The sequence below is a fragment of the Neophocaena asiaeorientalis genome, unplaced genomic scaffold (genome assembly GCF_003031525.2).
Source record: "Neophocaena asiaeorientalis asiaeorientalis breed wild unplaced genomic scaffold, Neophocaena_asiaeorientalis_V1.1 scaffold82, whole genome shotgun sequence".
Taxonomy (NCBI): domain Eukaryota; kingdom Metazoa; phylum Chordata; class Mammalia; order Artiodactyla; family Phocoenidae; genus Neophocaena; species Neophocaena asiaeorientalis.
Genome location: NW_020173068.1, coordinates 300,553 through 312,531, shown reverse-complemented (window position 1 = coordinate 312,531; position 11,979 = coordinate 300,553).

Sequence of the window (11,979 nt, the reverse complement as noted above, 5' to 3'; positions counted from 1 at the left end):
TGTAACTTTACTGAATTTACTGATGAGTTCCAGTAGTTTTCTGGTGGGATCTTTAGGTTTTTCTATGTACAGTACCATGTCATCTGCAAACAGTGATAGTTTTACTTCTTCCTTTCCAATTTGGATAAATTTTATTTCTTTTACTTTTCTGATTGCTGTGGCTAGGACTTCCAAAACTATGTTGAACAAATGTGGCAAGAGTGGACATCCTTGCCTTGTTCCTGACTTTAGAGGAAATGCTTTCAACTTTTCATCATTGCATATGATGTTACCTGTGGGTTTGTCATATATACGGCCTTTATTATGTTGAGGTATGTTTCCTCTTTGCCTGCTTTCTGGAGAGTTTTTATCATAATTGGATGTTGAATTTTATCAAAAGCTTTTCCTTCATCTAATGAGGTGATCATCTATATGGTTTTTACTCTTCAGTTTGTTAATGTGGTGTATCACATTGATTGGTTTGTAGATATTGAAAATTCTTGCATCTCTGGATTAAATCCCACTTGATCATGGTGTATAATCCCTTTACTGTATTGTTGGATTTGGTTTGCTAGTATTTTGCTGAGGGTTTTTGCATCTATGTTCATCAGTGATATTAGCCTCTAATTTTCTTTTTTTGTCTGCTTTTGGTATCAGGGTGATGTTGGTCTTATAGAGTGAGCTCAGAAGTATTCCTTCCTCTGCAATTTTTTTGGAATGGTTTCAGAAAGATAGGTGTTAACTCTTCTCTAAATATTTGGTAGACTTCACCTGTGAAGCCATTTGTTAGGAGTTTTAAAATTACTGATTCAATTTCATTCCTGGTAATCAGTCTGATCATATTTTCTATTTTTTCTCTGGTTCAGTCTTGAGAGATTTTACCTTTGTAAGAATTTGTCCATTTCTTCTAGGTTGTCTATTTTATTGGCATATAGTTGTTTGTTGTGGTCTCTTATGATCCTTTGTATTTCTGTAGTGTCATTTGTAACTTATCCTTTTTCATTTCTAATTTTATTGATTTGATCCCTCTCCCTTTTTTTCTTGATGAGTCTGGCTAAAGGTTTATCAATTTTGTTTATCTTTTTAAAAACCAGCTTTTAGTTTCATTGATCTTTTCTATTGTTTTTTTTAAGTCTCTATGTCATTTATTTCTGCTCTGATCTTTATTATTCCTTTCCTTCTACTAACTTTGGGTTTTGTTTTTCTCAAGTTTCTTTAGGTGTAAGGTAAGGGTGTTTATTTGAGATTTTTTTTTTGTTTCTTGAGGTAAGATTGTATTGATATAAACTTCCCTCTTGGAACTGCTTTTGCTGCATCCCATAGGTGTTTTTGTTTTCATTTTTCTCTTGGTACTTTTTGATTTCCTCTTTAATTTCTTCAGTGATCCATTGGTTGTTTTGGCCATCCATATGGTTTGGCCTCCACGTGTTTGTGTTTTTCACAGTTTTTTTCTTGTAGTTGATTTCTAGTCTCATAGTGCTGTGGTTGGAAAAAATGCTTGATATGATTTTATTTTCCTGAATATACTGAAGATTGTTTTGTGGCCTTGCATATGATCTATCCTGGAGACTGTTCCATGTGCACTTGAAAAGAATGTGTATTCTGCTGCATTCATATGGAATGTGCTATATAGATATCAATTAAGTCCAGTTGGTCTAATGTATTAAGGCCTGTGTTTTCTTATTGATTTTCTGTCTGGATGATCTGTCCATTGGTGTAATTGTGGTGTTAAAGTCTCCTGCTGTTATTGTGTTACTGTCAATCTCTCCTTTTATGTCTGTTAATACTTGTCTTATATATTGATGTGGTCCTATGTCAGGTGTATATATATTTACAATGTTATAACTTCTTCATTTGATCCCTTGATCAGTATGTAGTGTCCTTCTTTGTCTTTTTTTAAAAACACCTTTATTGGAGTATAATTGCTTTACAATGGTGTGTTAGTTTCTGCTTTATAACAAAGTGAATCAGTTATACATATACATATGTTCCCATATCTCTTCCCTCTTGCATCTCCCTCCCTCCCACCCTCCCTACCCCACCCTTCTATCTGGTCATAAAGCACTGAGCTGATCTCCCTGTGCTATGTGGCTGCTTCCCACTAGCTATCTATTTTACATTTGGTAGTGTATATATGTCCATGCCACTCTCATTTTTTCCCAGCTTACCGTTCCCCCTCGCCATATCCTCAAGTCCATTCTCTAGTAGGTCTGCATCTTTATTCCCATCTTGCCCCTAGGTTCTTCACGACCATTTTCTTTTTAGATTCCATATATATGTGTTAGCATATGGTATTTGTTTTTCTCCTTCTGACTTATTTCACTCTGTATGACAGACTCTAGGTCCAGCCACCTCACTACAAATAACTCAGTTTCGTTCCTTTTAATGGCTCTTATATTCTTGCCTCCTTTATCAAAGATAAGGTGACCACATGTGCGTGGCTTTATCTCTGGGCTTTCTATCCTGTTCCGTTGATCTATATTTCTGTTTCTGTGCCAGTACCATACTGTCTTGATTACTGTAGCTTTGTAGTATAGACTGAAGTCAGGGAGCCTGATTCCTCCAGCTCCTTTTTTCTTTCTCAATGTTGATTTGGCTATTCGGGGTCTTTTGTGTTTCCATACAAAATGTGAATTTTTTTGTTCTAGTTCTGTGAAAAATGCCACTGGTAGTTTGATAAGGATTGCATTGAATCTGTAGAATGCTTTGGGTAGTAGAGTCATTTTCACAATGTTGATTCTTCCAATCCAAGAACACGATATATCTCTCCATGTATTTACATCAACTTTAATTTCTTTCATCAGTGTCTTATAATTTTCTCCACACAGGTCTTTTGTCTCCTTAGGTAGGTTTCTTCCTAAATATTTTATTCTTTTTGTTGCAATGGTAAATGGGAATGTTTTCTTAATTTCACTTTCAGATTTTTTATCATTAGTATATAGGAATGCAAGAGATTTCTGTGCATTAATTTTGTATCCTGCTACTTTACCAAATTCATTGATTAGCTCTAGTAATTTTCTGGTAGCATCTTTAGGGTTCTTTGTCTCTTGTAACAATTTTTATTTTAAAGTCTATTTAGCTTATGTAAGTATAGCTGCTCCAGCTTTCTTTTGATTTCCATTTGCATGGAATATCTTTTTCCATCTCTTTACTTTCAGTGTGTATGTGTCTCTAGAGCTGAAGTGAGTCTCTTATAGGCAGTATATATACAGGTCTTGTTTTTGTATGTATTCAGCCACTCTGCGTCTTTTGGTTGGGGCATTCACTCCATTTACATTTAAGGAGACTCTCCAAGACCAGCAAGTGTGTCTGACCCTGACTCCTATCAAATTACTTCTTTAGCCCTGAGTCCCAGTGTGCATGAGATTTTGTGTGTGCCCTTTAAGAGTTAAGTCCCTATTTTCCCCAGTCCTGTGGGGCTCCCAAAACTAAGCCCTGCTGGCCTTGTTTTCTCAGTGCAGGACCCCCCGACTGGGGAGCTTGATGTGGGGCTCAGAACTCTCACTCTTGTGTGAGAACCTCTGCAATATAATTATTCTCCAGTTTGTGCATCACCCACCGAGGGTGTGGAACTTAATTATATCATGAATTTGCCCCTCCTACCTGTCTCATTGTGCTTCCTTCTCTATATCTTTAGTCATAGAAGAGCTTTTCTGGTAGGTTCCAGTCCTTTTCATCTGTGATTGGTTTGTAGATAATTGTGATTTTGGTGTGCTCATGAAAAGAGCTGAGCTCAGGGTCTTTCTACTGTGCCATCTTGGCTGCTCTCCCCTATGTTACATTATTCAGGCAGAATTTCTTTTCTCTGGGAAACCTCAGTTTATGCTCCTAATACCATCAATTGATTGTATGAAGCCCACCCACATTATTGAGGGTAGTATCCTTTATTTTAAGTAAACTGATTGTAGATGTTAATCTCATCTACAACATACCTTCACTGCAACACCTAGGTTAGTGTTTGAGCAAACAACAGGGAACCATAGCCTAGCTTTTATACTTTTGCATAATTGAATTATGGGCCAATATATTTTTATAGAAATGTTTTAGCTATGGCTTTTAGGAGACTTTACCCTGCTTTCTGGACCTGTTTTTGACCTTCAAGTTTATAGTAGAAAGAGGAATCCAAGTCAGTCTAATCAGCTTTTGTCATCCATAATTCAGTATCTGAGGTTCTGACCAACATGTAAAAAATTGATATAGGTCAGGAAACCCTGGGTCATATGTGCCCAAAAGAATTCTAAATTCTTCTGTGACTAGTTGCTGGTCTTGTCTGGGTTTAGGACAATCCTTAATTATAGTTATTAATTCAGCTCTGGTCCAAGGTTTAAATTCTACAGCTGTCTGCATAGCTACCTTATGGAAGGGCTATCTATATCTTTAGAGGTAACTGATATTTAAAGATCTTTGGATTTGTTAGGAAAGTGTAAGGGCTGGACAGGGGATGAGCAGGGAAGCATCAGTGGAGGTGTGAAGGCTGTACATTTGGGAGGAGAAGGTGGAAGAGGTAGGATTAGATCTAGGGAATTAACTGGAGGAAAAGGAAGGGGAAGATTTGCTATAAAAATGAGTCTAGTTTGTTGTTGCCTAAGTTTGTCCTATTGCTCATTATAGGCCAAAGAATCTTTTAGTGAAGCAGTTTTAAAATCAGGATTTCCTTTGGAAGCCTCTGAATACTGATCAAAGTATCTTATTCCTTTTGTTTTCTAAAGCACCTCTAAAATGAACAATTTTGTTCAAGTCACATATTTCCTAGAGTGGCAATTGCAGGTCCAAATGATCCCTGGTGAAGTTTATCCATTTAGAGAGAGAATTAGGATTCTAATGAGAATACATACTAGAAACAGTAGTTTTTCCTGGAGGAGGAGAGTACTTTGGTGACCCCATGAGAGCTGGCAATGGTGGATAGAAATGTGATGTTTGGGCACCTTGTGTCTCGGACCCTCAGCTTGACAGTTGGCTGTCTCCAAATGCAGAGCTGACAATTTACTCCCTACAGAAAGCCAGGGAGAATACTCTCTCTGGGAAAAGTGTTGGGATGAAAGAAGAATGTTACCCAGTTTTATTGGTGACCTACAGCCAGTATAAATGAGAACCACAAAGTCACCTATGAGGCGTATGAGGCTGGCTTGATCAACAAGCCTAAAGGGGGCCTATGTCTGTGTTTCTCCTTGTGCTTCTCCTTTTGTGACAAAAAATAACTTTAACAGCATCACTCAAAATGGAAACATAAAAGAGAACCAAAAAGATGAAAAGCAATGTCCTAATTCCACCAACGATGCAAACAAATGGGAACCAATAACAAAACCTGGGTGCTAAACTGGTAATAAACAGCTGAGAACTCAATACAAAGGGTGTGGAGTTCAAGCCCAGTGCTGATTTACCAGGTTGGCATGGATCTGACAAGCCATGAGCAGCAAGGCACAAGGGGTTCATGTATTATTATCTATAGATAATGCATTTGGTGTTGAGCATCTTTTCATGTACCTCTTGGCCATCTGTATATCTTCCTTGGTGAAATGTCTATTTAGGTTTCCCACCCATTTTTTAATTGGATTGTTTGTGTTTTTGATATTGAGTTCCATGAGCTGTTTGTATATTTTGGAGATTAATCCTTTTTCAGTTGTTTCATTTGCAAATATTTTCTCCCATTGTGAGGGTTGTCTTTTTGTCTTGTTTATGGTTTCCTTTGCTGTGCAAAAGCTTTTAAGTTTAATTAGGTCCTATTCATTCATTTTTGTTTTTATTTTCATTACTGTAGGAGGTGGGTCAAAAATATCTTGCTGTGTTTTATGTCAAAAATTGTTTTTCCTATGTTTTCCTTTAAGAGTTTTATAGTGTCTGGTCTTACATTTAGGTCTTTAATCCATTTGGAGTTTATTTTTGTGTATGGTGTTAGGTAGTGTTCTAATTTCATTCTTTTACATGTAGCTGTCCAGTTTTCCCAGCACCACTTATTGAAGAGGCTGTTTTTCCTCCATTGTATATTCTTGCCTCCTTTGTCATAAATTAGGTGACCATATGTGCATGGGTTTAGCTCTGGACATTCTATCCTGTACCATTGATCTATATTTCTGTTTTTGTGCCAGTACCATATTGTCTTGAAAACTGTAACTTTGTAGTATAGTTTGAAGTCAGGGAGCCTGATTCCTCCAACTCCATTTTTCTTTCTCAAGATTGCTTTGACTATTTGGAGTCTTTTGTGTTTCCATATGAATAGTAACATTTTTTGTTCTAATTTTGTGAAGAATGCCATTGGTAGTTTGATAGGGATTGCATTGAATCTGTAGATTGCTTTGGGTAGTATTGTCATTTTCACAATATTGATTCTTCCAATCCAAGAACATGGTATATTTCTCCATACATTTATGTCATCTTTGGAACCTCACTCACTCCTTACCACAGTGCCAGAAAGGCCACATATTGCTCCACTCTTTTGGGTTGAGCATTGCCTTCCATTTCTTGATTCATTCATTCAAATATGAATTACAAGTGTATCAGGCACTATATATTTGGCACTTTACTGGTCACTGGTGATAAAATGTTGAGCAAGACACAGCTCTGACTTTCACAGGTCTTATAGTCTATCATGGGAGACAGATGATAAAAACAAAAGTGCAATGAATCTAGTGCAATGAACACACACAAGGCACTGTGCCAGATCATGGAGGGCACTGGGCAACTTAGGTGAGAGTGTGGCATTTCAACTGAGATTGGATTTTCAGAAATACCAGGTTTGTGAAGAGCAGACAAATGCACCTCAGACATAAGAAAAGCGAGTAGAAAAGTCTCAGACCAGGAAAATCTTGGCATTCTTGGCACCAAATGAAGGCTGGTGAGCTTAGAGCATAGAGTATGAGGATTGAGGGCATGAGTTGCTGCTAGAGAGGAAGCTGGGGGCACACAGGGATGTAGAAATCTGTGCATCTGTATTTAACTTCAAATTTCTACACAATGGAATGTTTTTGAGTAAACTTTTAAAGTATAACATATATAGAGAAAAATGAACAAATCATAGGTAAATAGCTTGCTGAATTTTCACAAAGTAAACGTACCTGTGTAACCACTGCCCAGATCAAGAAACCCAATGTTAACCCACTCTCATCCCACTGGAGACTCTTGGTGAGCAACTGGCCCTTCTCAGCTGCCAGTCCTGGTGAGGCCCCTTGGTTAGGGGCTCCTGCAGGACAGCCATCTTTCCTTCGGTCCTCACCTGAACTGATGATATGGTTCATGGCTGCCTCTCCCACTAGACTCGAGGCTCCCTGAGGGCAGGAGCATGGGGGTTCTGTTCACCCTTGGGTTTCCACTCTGGGCTTGGGTCACTCATCATGACTGACCCACTGACCATCTAAGGTAGAAGCCACTCTTCTGATTATGAGCTTGACCATTCCACATGCTTCCTGCTTGCAAGAGATTTACAAGTGTCCAGCAAATGCTTTTAATTTTTTTATTGGAGTATAATTGCTTTCCAATGTTGTATTAGTTTCTGCTATACAATGAAGTGAATCAGCTATATGTATACCTATATCCCCTCCCCATTGGACCTCCCTCCCACTCCCCCAATCCCACTCATCTAGGTTGTCACAGAGCACTGAGCTGCACTCCCTGTGCTAGCCATCAGGTTCCCACTAGCTATCTATTTTACACATGGTAGTGTATTTATGTCAAACCTAATCTCCCAATTCGTCCCACCCTCCCCTTTCTCCCTGTGTTCACATGTTTTTCTCTACATCTGCTTCTTTATTCCTGCCCTGGAAATAGGTTCATCTGTACCATTTTTCTAGATTCCACATATATGTGTTAATATATGATATTTGTTTTTCTCTTTCTGGCTTACTTCACTCTGTGTAACAGACTCTAGGTCCAACCACATCTCTACAAATGACCCATTTTCATTCCTTTCTATGGATTAGTAATATTCCATTGTATATATGTACCACACCTTTTTTTTTTTTAACATCTTTTTTGGAGTATAATTGCTTTACAATGTTGTGTTAGTTTCTGCTGTATAACAAAGTGAATCATCTATATGTATACATATATCCCAATATCCCCTCCTTCTTGTGTCTCCGTCCCACCCTCCTTATCCCACCCCTCTCGGTGGTCACAAAGCACCAAGCTGATTTCCCCGTGCTATGCAGCTGCTACCCATTATCTATTTTACATTTGGTAGTGTATATATGTCAATGCTACTCTCTCACTTCATCCCAACTTACCCTTCCCCCTCCCCGTGTCCTCAAGTACATTCTGTACGTCTGCATTTTTATTCCTGTCCTGAGCCTAGGTTCATCAGAACCTTTTATTATTTTTTGTATATATATATATACATAACATATAACATATACATATGTTATTTATTTTTCTCTTTCTGACTTACTTCACTCTGTATGACAGACTCTAGGTCCATCCACCTCACTACAAATAACTCAATTTCATTTCTTTTTATGTCTGAGTAATATTACATTGTATATGTGTGCCACATCTTCTTCTTCCAATCATCTGTTGATGGACATTTAGGTTGTTTCCATGTCCTGGCTATGGTAAATAGTGCTGTAATCATCGCTGGGGTATAAGTGTCCTTTTGAATTATGGTTTTCTCAGGGTATATGCCTAGTAGTGGGATTGCTGGGTCATATGATAGTTCTATTTTTAGTTCTTTAAGGTTCTCCGTAGTGGCTGTATCAATTTACATTCCCATCAACAGTGCAAAAGGGTTCCATTTTCTCCACACCCTCTCCAGCATTTATTGTTTGTAGATTTTTTGATGATGGCCATTCTGACCAGTGTGAGGTGCTACCTCATTGTAGTTTTGATTTGCATTTCTCTAATAATTAGTGATGTTGAGCATCTTTTCATGTGCCTCTTGGCCATCTGTATGCCTTCTCTGGTGAAATGTCTATTTAGGTCTTCTGCCCATTTTTAAATTGTGTTGTTTGTTTTTATGATATTGAGCTCCATGGGCTGTTTATATATTTTGGAGATTAATCCTTTGTCTGTTGCTTCATTTGCAAATATTTTCTCCCATTCTGAGGGTTGTCTTTTCGTCTTGCTTATGATTTCCTTTGTTGTGCAAAAGCTTTTAAGTTTCATTAGGTCCCATTTGTTTATTTTTGTTTTTATTTTCATTATTCTAGGAGGTGGGTCAAAAAAGATCTTGCAGTGGTTTATGTCAAAGAGTGTTTTTCCTATGTTTTCCTCTAAAAGTTTTTATAGTGACTGGTCTTACATTTAGGTCTTTAATCAATTTGGTGTTTATTTTTGTGTATGGTGTTAAGTAGTGTTTTTAAAAAAATTTATTTATTTATACAGCAGCTTCTTATTAGTTATCTATTTTATACATATTAATGTATATATGTCAATCCCAATCTCCCAATTCATCCCACCACCACCCTATCCCTGGCTTTCCCCTCTTCATGTCCATACATTTGTTCTCTATATCTTGTCTCTGTTTCTGCCTTGCAAACCAGTTCATCTGTACCACTTTTCTAGATTCCACATATATGCATTAACATATGATATTTGTTTTGCACTTCTGACTTACTTCACTCTGTATGACGGTCTGTAGGTCCATCCATGCCTCTAAAAATGACCCAGTTTCATTCCTTTTTATGGCTGGGTAATATTCCATTGTATATATATACCACATCTTCTTTATCCATTCATCTGTCGATGGGCATTTAGGTTGCTTCCATGACCTGGCTATTGTAAATAGTGCTACAATGAACATTGGGGTGCATGTGTCTTTTTGAATTATGGTTTTCTCTGGGTATATGCCCAGTAGTGGAATTGCTGGGTCATATGATAGTTCTATTTTTAGTTCTTTAAGGAACCTCCATACTGTTCTCCATAGTGGCTGTATCAATTTACATTCCCACCAACAATGCAAGAGGGTTCCCTTTTCTCCACACCCTCTCCAGCATTTGTTGTGTGTAGATTTTCTGATGATGCTCATTCTAACTGGTGTAAGGTGATACCTCGTTGTAGTTTTGACTTGCATTTCTCTAATAATTAGTGATGTTGAGCAGCTTTTCATGTGCGTCTTGGCCATCTTTATGTCTTCTTTGGAGAAATGTCTATTTAGGACTTCTGCCTATCTTTTGATTGGGTTTTTTTTTTTTTTAAATATTGAGCTGTGTGAGCTGCTTGGAAATTTTTGAGATTAATCCTTTGTCCATTGATTCATGTGCAAATATTTTCTCCCATTCTCAGAGTTGTCTTTTCATCTTGTTTGTAGTTTCCTTTGCTTTGAAAAAGCTTTTAAGTTTAATTAGGTCCCATTTGTTTATTTTTGTTTTCATTTCCATTACTCTAGGAGGTGGATCAAAAAAGATCTCACTGTGATTTATGTCAAAGAGTGTTCTTCCTATCTTTTCCTTTAAGAGTTTTATAGTGTCTGGTCTTACATTTAGGTCTCTAATCCATTTTGAGTTTATTGTTTTGTATGGTGTCAGGGACTGTTCTAATTTCATTCTTTTACATGTACTGTTCAGTTTTCCCAGCACCACTTATTGTAGAGACTGTCTTTTCTCCATTGTATATCCTTGCCTCCTTTGTCAGAGATTAGTTGACGATTGGTGTGTAGGTTTATCTCTGGGCTTTCTATCCTGTTCCTTTGACCTATATTTCTGCTTTTGTGCCAGTATCATACTGTCTTGATTACTGTAGCTTTATAGTATAGTCTGAAGTCAGGGAGTCTGATTCCTCCAGCTCTGTTTTTTTCCCCTCAAGAGTGCTTTTGCTATTTGGGGCTTTTTGTGTCTCCATACATATTTTAAGAATTTTTGTTCTAGTTCTGTAAAAAATGACACTGGTAATTTGATAGGTATTGCATTGAATCTGTAGATTGCTTTGGGTAGTATAGTCATTTTCACAATAGTGATTCTTCCAATTCAAGGACATGGTGTATCTCTCCATCTGTTTCTGTCATCTTTGATTTCTTTCATCAGTGTCTTATAGTTTTCTGAGTACAAGTCTTTTGTCTCCGTAGGTAGTTTCATTCCTAGATATTTTATTCTTTTTGTTGCAGTGGTCAATGGGACTGTTTCCTTAATTTCTCTTTCTGATCTTTTGTTGTTAGTGTATAGGAATGCAAGAGATTTCTGTGCATTAATTTTGTATCCTGCAACTTTACCAAATTCATTGATTAGCTCTAGTAGTTTTCTGGTGGCATCTTTAGGATTCTCTATGTATAGTATCATGTCATCTGCAAACAGTAGACAGTTTTACTTCTTCTTTTCCAATCTGTATTCCTTTTATTTCTTTTTCTTCTCTGATTGCTATGGCTAGGACTTCCAAAACTATGTTGAATATGAGTGGCGAGAGTAGACATCCTTGTCTTGTTACTGATCTTAGTGGAGCTGCTTTTAGTTTTTCACCATTGAGAATGATGTTTGCTGTGGGTTTGTCACATATGGCCTTTATTATGTTGAGGTAGGTTCCCTCTATTCCCACTTTCTGGAGAGTTTTTATTGTAAATCAGTGTTGAATTTTGTCAAAAGCTTTTTCTGCATCTGTTGAGATGATCATACGGTTTTTATTCTTCTTCTTTTTTTTTTTTTTTGCGGTATGCGGGCCTCTCACTGTTGTGGCCTCTCCCGTTGCGGAGCACAGGCTCCGGATGCACAGGCTCAGTGGCCATGGCTCACGGGCCCAGCTGCTCCGTGGCATGTGAGATCTTCCCGGACTGGGGCATGAACCTGCATCCCCTGCATCGGCAGGCAGACTCTCAAACACTACGCCACCAGGGAAGCCCGGTTTTTGTTCTTTAATTTGTTAATATGGTGTATCACATTGACTGTCTTGCATATATTGAAGAATCCTTGCATCCTTGGGATAAATGCCACTTGGTCATGGTGTATGATCCTTTTAATGTCCTGTTGGATTCTGTCTGCTAGGATTTTGTTCAGGATTTTTGCGTCTATATTCATCAGTGAGATTGGTCTGTAATTTTCTTTTTTTGTTGCATCTTTGTCTGGTTTTGGTATTAGGGTGATGGTGGCC